The sequence below is a fragment of the Octopus sinensis genome, linkage group LG22, assembly GCF_006345805.1.
Source record: "Octopus sinensis linkage group LG22, ASM634580v1, whole genome shotgun sequence".
In the NCBI taxonomy this organism is placed as follows: Eukaryota; Metazoa; Mollusca; class Cephalopoda; order Octopoda; family Octopodidae; genus Octopus; species Octopus sinensis.
In genome coordinates, this window is record NC_043018.1 from 10,048,098 (window position 1) to 10,058,097 (window position 10,000).

At 37.1% G+C, this 10,000-nt stretch overlaps 1 protein-coding gene across 6 annotated transcripts in view; it reads left to right on the plus strand.

The window, feature by feature from the left end:
• The window catches only part of LOC115223188 (synaptotagmin-1), a 143,257-nt gene that overhangs the window by 34,368 nt on the left and 98,889 nt on the right, over positions 1–10,000 (plus strand). The window contains exon 1 of one of the 6 annotated variants that reach the window (XM_036512287.1): positions 8,146–8,169. The exons of the other annotated variants lie outside the window; for them this stretch is intronic. The gene's annotated coding sequence lies outside the window, so the exon portion shown is untranslated. Of the gene's footprint in view, positions 1–8,145; positions 8,170–10,000 lie in introns of those variants that run through there. 6 annotated transcript variants of the gene reach the window in all.

Below are 10,000 nucleotides of genomic sequence, written 5' to 3' on the forward strand. Positions count from 1 at the left end.
ATCATCACCAACTCCAACACCATCACCACTTCCACCTCCACCATACAAGAATGCTCTTGAACTTTAGTTGACCTTTAGTTTTGGTGTCAAAGGTCATTTGTTGGTATCACAGTTTACAGTGACCTTCAGTAAAATGTGAAGGTCACATGTCCAATATAATTGATGAATTCTAGATGAGATTAAGGAGTGGGATGACCAGATGAAAAATTCTGTTTGACCTTTGATTCATGGTGACCTTTAACTGCACGGAGTGACCTCTTATGACACACCATTGCCATGACCTTGAGTGTCAAAATAAGAGTTTCAGTCACACCACCATCACTGCCACCATCACCATCATCATCACCACTGACACTGTCTCCATCATCACCACCATTACCTCATTGAACACTATCACCACCATCATTTCCATCACCATCATCATCATCATCATTGACAACACCATCACCCTCATTATCACCACCACCACCACCACCACCACCATCATCATTGTCATCGTCATCACCATCACCTCCATCACTCATCACCAACATCATCACTGTCGTCATCATACCATCAACACCACTGCCTTCACCATCTCCATCACCACCATCATTGTCAACCTCACCATCGCATCATCTTCACCACCACCTCACCTCCACCATCACCCCAATGAGTTCGATTAAAATTCTGCAGAATATAAAGTGCTTCTGATCAGTTTGATCAATGGATGTATCCATGGGAGGTGAAAAGGCAAGTGTTCTGGAAATGAGAGACAAAACTCTCCAGGAGCGGAAACTAAGCACTATTCAATCACAGACAGACTTTCCTGCAGAAGGTATTGAACTCAAAACTGCAAATCAACAATTTAATTATCAATGCCATGGCACTGCTCTTGTTTACAATGGTTGACTGCACTACACTTGGTACCTATATTTAGTTTGGTGAACTGAGTAGTCAACAGTTACATATATAACAGTTATATATAATAGGCAGTTGAGTGAACTATACCATATGCTTCATAACCATGCACCATGTGCTACATGTTCCCTCATCATATGCTACTAAACATGTACCATTGCCAAACACTAAATCACAAATACACACCTACCATGCACCATATGATATGTATCACTACCATATCTTTATGCACATGTAATTCTACCATACATTATGCAAAAACATGTAGCATTGTCATGCTCAGTATAACACATGTAGCATCGCCATATACCATAAACTACATGTCACACTATTAATACCTTCAAAAATATATCAAAACAAAAGTAAATACTTTTGCACTTTTAGTGTGGTACAACATGAAGAAAAGAAAATAGCCATCAATATTTTGAACAAGAAGCCCTTTGTCAGGAGAGAGAAAAGAAAAAATATATGTATTACAAATAAAAGTTCTACACTAATTTACTAAGTGATCAGGGTTGACATTTGGCTTTGATCTGCAATATCATTTGTTCCTATATATGTATATATATATATATATATATATACAAAGAGAGAGAGAGAGATATAGATTTATAGTAGTATAAAATACAATTATAATTAGAGGCATAGAAGAGGTCATGTCTATGCTGAAAATAAGCACTAAATCACTTAAACCACTTAAAGTTATCATTTCTTTATAGTACACGTGTTGAAATTAAGGGAGTAGAATCACAGAAATTCAGAAAATAATACAACTGGTAACCTTGGATTGATCAATTTCTAGATTAGTCCAATAACCTTTTAACAGCTTGGGTATAAATTACAAAATATGAATAAATGTATACATGCAAAACAAGAGAAAGCACAGAATGGAGACTTTCAGATAATGAATATTTAAGTATAAATATATAGATAGTTATATAAACAGATCAAGCTTACACAGAGCACAAATGACAGAGGAGATTAAAGGGGATGAAGTAAGGTCTTATAAACCCAACAGCTGTTTCCGGGACTCAGAGATCCATCATCATGTTGGTAGATGTAGTTCACTAAATTATGCAGCTGGTAATAGAAATAAATAATTCCTGGATAAATCGAGCGTCCGTCATCAGGGAAGAAAAAGATCTTACATTTCAGATCCTAATACAAAGAAGTTCAAAGGTGGAATTCATTAATCCATATACATTCATGTGTGTGTGTGTGTGTGTGTGTGTGATATACATATACACATATAAATATATGTATGTATGTATATATCTATGTGTGTGTGTCTTTGTGTTTGCCCCCATGAATGATTGACAACAGGTGATGGTTAGTTTACATCTCCCTAAACTTAGCAGTTTGGCAAAAAAAGATCAATAAAATAAGTACCAGGCTTAAAATATACTGGGTCAATTCATTCAACTAAAACCCTTCAATGTGGTGCCCCAGCATGGCTACAGTCTAATCAGTGAAGCAAGTAATAGATATAATACACACACACATATTATATATATGTACAGGATGAATAAAACTGAAGATTTGGTTATAAAATATTTTTTATAACATCAGAATTACATTATTTTTACAAGTGTTTCACTAGCACAGACTAGTGTTTTAATGACAATTGTTACATAGATGATCGCATAACCACTTTTTAATGCCAGATCATCAGAAGAAAATGTAATTTTATTCATTGTTGGTCACCAACATCAGTTGGTAAGCAGAGCCAAGCTAAAAACTAGCAATATATATATATTATTCGCCTTTACGATAACTTCACCAGGCTGTGATTTACATTGGGGTATTTTGACTTTTTATAATCTTTGATTTTTTTTTTTGTTGTAAGTTGGAGCATTGTGATGATAATTAAGTTTGGTGTAAGTGAAAAGAGGAAATAGAGGAGGATAGAAGGAATGTAAATGTTTGTATGGTGTGGGTTGATAGAAAGGTATAGTGAAGAGATTTATTTTGGTATGATGTAGGAATTTTTGTATTTAAGGATGGTTTTCGTGATACTTTAAGCTTCAAAAGAAGATTTGTAGATAATATAGTTGATCACTCATAGATTAGATTAAGGTTGGATTTGGTGTTAGTGTTAGTATTCTGTTTAGAAATTGTAAACTGGATATTTTGGGATGTTTTATATTAAAGAGACTGTTACTATGAATATTTAATAGGGTCTTCAGTTCTCTTTCTAGTAAGGCTATATTTGTCTTTTATAAGCATTAGACAAAGGCATACACTAAACTGTGATGCTATACATCTAGATCAGGGGTCACCAAACTTTTTTGACCATTGAAATCCTTTAGCCACTTCTTCCACATCAACCCCCTTTAGTCTCTTCTCTTTCCTCATTTAAAATAGCTTAATACCCTACCTTACCATACAATATCTTAAATGCAAACTGGGTACTGATGTTGGCAATTAAAATGTTAGCTAAAATATACATGAATGACAAATTAAGAAATTCTATTGAAGATGACACACTTTTTACATTTAAAACTTATGAGCAAGAGTATACAGTATTAAAATCTCAATTTCTATGAAATTGTTTCCATGGATACAAAATGTGAAAAATGCATCATGTTTTCCCATGTTTCATGGTGCCAACAAAATATTTCAAGCAGTTTATCTGGGTGAGCTGGCCTTTCACATGCCAACCCCTATTTGACCCCTTGGCTATCATTGAACCTCTTTAATTCCTCACAGACCTCTAGGGGGTCCCTCGGGCCCCATTTTGGCACCCCCTGATCTAGATGAAGGGATAAGGCTGATGGATGTTTCCATAGGTATATGTGGTGAAAGGAGACACAGATGTATAAACAATGTATAAATATAGAAATATATACACATATACACAAAAATGTGTACATGGGTCTATGTAAACACATGTGTATATATATATATATATATATATATATATATAAATGTAATACATATGCATGCATTCATACCCAAACTTCATCACCTGGTCAATCACTCGCATTGTCAAGGGCATACAGACACAGTCATATAGAGATGCACACACACACATCTATATATATAAATATATATATATACATACCTGAGGAGACCCCTTCAGTCATGAATGACCATGGGATTGCACCTAGAAAGTTACCCTCCGAGACACAAGTCCGGGCAAGGTTGTTTATGGAAGACCAGCAGTCGCCCATGCATACCGGCCTCCCCTCTCCATGCCATCAGTGTTATGCAGGGGAAAGGCAAAGGGGCCGATACAGCTTGGTACCTGTGACGTCGCAACTCATTTCTACAGCTGAGTGAACTGGAGCAATGTGAAATAAAGTGTCTTGCTCAAGAACACAACATGCAACCCGATCTGGGATTGGACCTCACAACCTCACAGTCGTAAGTTCAAAACTCTAACCACTGAGCCATGCGCCTTCACACACATATATATATATACATACATATATATATATATATACATACATACATACACACACACACACACACACACATATATATATATACATACATACACACACAGACACACACACACACACACACACACATATATATATATAACACAAAGTAAGTTAGGGGTTATGGGTGCAACCCACTAAGGGATAGTATTTATCCAATATACTGTTGGTAAAGAACCCAAATTCTTAATACATAAACATTTTTAATTGCAATGCAATTAACTTATTTACTGTATTAAACGGGTGACGGTAAAGAAATATTTTTACCGTTAATTTATAATACAAATAAGAAAATGGAGAAACAAATTTGGTTTGTTCATCAACTTTCGGAAATTAGAATGTTGGATTATTTATTCATTTAACAAAATGAGAACATCAATAGCATACATATACTCTTTACTCTTTTACTTGTTTCAGTCATTTGACTGCGGCCATGCTGCAGCACTGCCTTTAATCGAGCAACACGACCCCGGGACTTATTCTTTGTAAGCCCAGTACTTATTCTATCAGTCTCTTTTGCTGAACCACTAAGTGACGGGGACATAAACACACCAGCATCGGTTGTCAAGCAATGCTAGGGGTGCAAACACAGACACAAATATACACATACATATATACGACAGGCTTCTTTCAGTTTCCATCTACCAAACCCCTCACAAGGCTTTGGTTGGCCCGAGGCTATAGTAGAAGACACTTGCCCAAGATGCCACGCAGTGGGACTGAACCCAGAACCATGTGGTTGGTAAACAAGCTACCTACCACACAGCCACTCCTGCGCCTATATACACCTTATAATTCAATACATATAAGATAAGAATACTAATGATAAAAGTCATAATATAATGCACACACACACACACACACACACACACACACACACACACATATATAAGAGCTCATACTATAGTAATCCTCTCAACCTGTTCTGATAATTGCCACAGTTACCTTAACTCCTGGCATGAAATTGATTTGTAAAGTGGTTGATATGAGGATGTGAATATTCTCTATTTTATTGACAGTAAACATATATCCACTTATTCTATCAACCAAGAGATGAGGATCTGTTCTTTTCTGACTCATAAATTTTTATCTAATATATATGTATTTATAGATATATGTATGAAGATATATATATATAAGTATGGAGTGGCTGTGTGGTAAGTAGGTTGTTTACCAACCACATGGTTCCGGGTTCAGTCCCACTATGTGGCACCTTGGGCAAGTGTCTTCTACTATAGCCTCGGGCCGACCAAAGCCTTGTGAGTGGATTTGGTAGATGGAAACTGAAAGAAGCCCGTCGTATATATGTATATATATGTATGTGTGTGTTTGTGTGTCTGTGTTTGTCCCCCTAGCATTGCTTGACAACCGATGCTGGTGTGTTTATGCCCCCGTTACTTAGCGGTTTGGCAAAAGAGACCGATAGAATAAGTACTGGGCTTACAAAAAAGAATAAGTCCCAGGGTCAAGTTGCTCGATTAAAGGTGGTGCTCCAGCATGGCCGTAGTCAAATGACTGAAACAAGTAAAAGAGAAAAGAGAAAGAGAGAAATATATGTATGTACGTACATATGTATGTATGTACAAACATATGTATACATGAAGAAAAAAAGGGATTAAAATATCCAGGCACATATCAATAAAGCACTCAGTGTTAAACGAATTTGGTTAATTACATCAAAGAATTGGACACCAATAAATGCAAGTAGAATACACATCCAAGGTAATTCCTTGTTTATGGCAAATAGATCCAAATATCATTTGGAAGAATTTCAAGAAATTCAGAGACAACAAAAATAAATTTGCTATCTTCTATATCTAAATATGTTGATACCACTGAAACGATTGTTGGCTTTGTATGGTGAATCCAACAATTAAAGATGTGATTTTCTCTATCCATATTTTTATTTGGCTCCTATGCCGGTGGCACGTAAAAAACACCCACTACACTCACGGAGTGGTTGGCGTTAGGAAGAGCATCCAGCTGTAGAAACACTGCCAAATCAGACTGGAGCCTGGTGCCACCTCCATGGCTTACCAGATCCCGGTTGAACCATCCAACCCATGCTAGCATGGAAAACGGATGTTAAATGATGATGATGATGATATATATATATACACACACATACACACAAACATGTGTATAAATATTTATATATGTAGACACATACACGCACACACATGTATATTTCCATCCAAGACAGAGATGAATATCAATAATACATGTGACAGGCTTGGAAAGTGTTAAGGGTTTTCTCTCTTAACAAGAAACCAATGGTAGCCTTAACGCATAAAAAAATGATTTTTATCCATTATCTAACAATGCAATGCTGGGCACTCATTCTTATTGTTTGATACTAATCGCGTGTGTGTATATGATATAATATATTATATATATATAATATATATATATACACACACCCACACTATACATACCCCACTGTGTAGGTGGTTGGTGTTAGGAAGGGCATCCAGCCATGAACAAACCCTGCAAACAGACAATGAAGCCTGGTGCAGTTTCTGCCAAGCCATTCTTGTCAAACTGTCCAACCCATGACAGCAGGAAAATGGACTTTAAAGAGTGATGATGGTGATAATGATATTAAAAGGGTAAAGACCCCCTTCGGTCATGACTGACCATGGGATTGCCCCCTAGAAAGTTACCCTCCTAGACACAAGTCCGGGCAAGGTTGTTTATGTAAGACTAGCATCGCCCATGCATACGGCCTCCCCCTCCTCACTACACCCAGTGTTATCCAAGGGAAAACGAAGGTCGATACAGCTTAGCACCAGTGACGTCGCAACTCATTTCTCACAGCTGAGTGAACTGGAGCACGTGAAATAAAGTGCCTTGCTCAAGAACAGATGATATATTATATATATATATTATATATATATAATATATAAGAAGGATGACCACTGATGGTCATTCCTCTTACATGTATGTAATATAATTTTTCTGAATCTTCAGATTTTTTCAATATGCTAGACACTGGTTTTAAATTGATATTAATCAAATTAATATTCAATTTTTCACCCTTATTATTTTCGTGTGTACCGTTGGCGATTTTTTTACCTCCGTCTTCCCTTCTCTGGCTCTTTCCTTCTCCTATGTTTCCGACGAAGAGCTCCGCTCGAAACGTTAAACCTTCCTTCTTCCCTTCTTTCCTGAGCGTCCAATAATACTTTATTTGTTCCACGTCCTCGCGTTGTTGTGCTTTTTTTGTTTTTGTGTCTTCTTGTTTGGATTAACTCTACACACACATATATATATATATATATATATATATATATATGTAAATTCACACATACACACACACACACACATGTATACACACACATTGTGATAGTATTGAATTTGTTTCGCATACATCAAGATATAATTGTTACGAGAACACAATGCATCATCGTTATCATCATCATAATCATCTTCATCAACAAGCCTGTGCCCCTCAGTTTCTTGTGGGAGGACAGGAAAATATAACGTTTCACAAACAAAATATTTGTTGTTTGTTTGAATGTATCCATGGCAGAACAAAAAAAAAAAAAGAAAAAAATAAGAATCAATAAACTCCCAAGTCAATATCTCCATGGCAACTCGAACAAGATAAAAACATTTCTTGTTAAAGATGTGACAAGGTGTGAGAGGACCGCTGTTACCTGTTCACTTAGCTACAATGGCCTGGCTAACGAATGCTTAGAGTGAAGTGGATGTCGGGAACTGAAGTGGAATGTCGTTGATCAGATGGCTGGTTGGTTGGGCTTAACCTGGGGTTAAATGACAATACCAGCAATAGCAACAACAGCAACAAAAGATACCCATTTTAGTAAGTAAAGAGTGGTCTATCTATCCATCTATCTATCCATTTGTCTGTCTGTCTATCTATCTATCTATCTATCTATCTATCTACCTATCTATCTATTTATGTCTGTGTCTGCTTATATCCGTCTGTTGTCTGTCTATATATCTATCCATTGTGTGGCACTTTCAGCAAGTATCCAATCATATATATATATATATATATATATATATATTATATATATATATATATATTATATATATACATATATAATTCTTTACTTACTACCACAAGGGCTAAACACAGAGGGGACAAACAGGACAGACAAAGGGATTAAGTCGATTAAATCGACACCAGTGCGTACCTGCTACTTATTTAATCGACACCGAAAGGATGAAAGGCAAAGTCGACCTCGGCGGAATTTGAACTCGGAACGTAACAACAGACGAAATACGGCTACGCATTTCGCCTGGCGTGCTAACGTTTCTGCCAGCTTGCCAGACACACACACACACACACACACACATATATATATATATAGAGAGAGAGAGAGAATAGATGGTGATACAATATCCAGGTAGTTATGATTCAAGCACTTGATAGTATAAATAGTGATAAAATAAATTATGCAGGTGTACTAATCGCTGTATTCAGTGTCACTGTATATGCATGTGTGTGTGGTGTGTGTGTGTATATATATTATATATATCTATATATATATGAGTGTATTTTACCTTGTTAACAATTAACGCGGATAAATGAATGAATAGTTACTTGTATTCCTATATATATATATATATATATATATATTATATATATAAGTTTTTATGATTATGTATAGAAGAATAGATTAATCATTGAGATTCCACCCTAGTGTGATTTTCACATTTTATTATTTACAATTTTGCAATATTGTAATAACAGAATATATATATATTATATATATATATATATATCATCATCATCATCATCATCATCATCGTTTAATGTTCGTTTTCCGCGCTAGCACGGGTTTGGACGGTTTCGACCGGGTCTGGGGAGCTAGGGACTGCCCCAGCTCCAGTCTAGTCTGGCAGTGTTTCTACAGCTGGATGCCCTTCCTAACGCCAACCACTCCGTGAGTGTAGTGGTGTTTTTTTTACGTGCCACCTGCACAGGTGCCAGAGGGTCTGGCATCGGCCACGTTCGGATGGTGCTTTTTTTATGTGGGGGGAGGGCAGAAATATGGGGAGCACCAGTGGGGAGGGGTGGTTCAGAGAAATGATGACAGGTTCTAGGTAAGTAGAACGTAGGATATCAAGAGAGAGGTAATGCATGGTGGAAATAGCGTATTGAATGGGGGTTCGAAGAGTAGACACCTATAATGGTGGTGGGAGAAGCGACATCCGGTATAGATGGAGCAAAAATATAGAGATATCCGGTATTGGTGGTGGGGGTGGGCAAGGGCCGGGGCACCGGGAATATGACGGGCTGGCTTAAAATGCTCTTAGCAAAGGAAAGGGGGGATGGCAGACAGCATAAAAGAGGAGAGAGAGAGAGAAGGGAAATAGCGAAACCCCCCCGCGAAATGGGCCGCCATTGAAAAAACCCCTGTATGGAGAAATAATATGCAATACGAGCGAAGCTGAAAATGTAATAATAATAATAATATATATATATATATATATATATGTGAAGGCGCATGGCTCAGTGGTTAGAGCGTCGAGCTTACGATCGTGAGGTTGTGAGCTCGAATCCCAGACCGGGCTGCGTGTTGTGTTCTTGAGCAAGACACTTTATTTCACGTTGCTCCAGTTCCCTCGCCGGACTTGTGTCTAGGAGGGTAACTTTCTAGATGCAATCCCATGTGTCTGTCTCG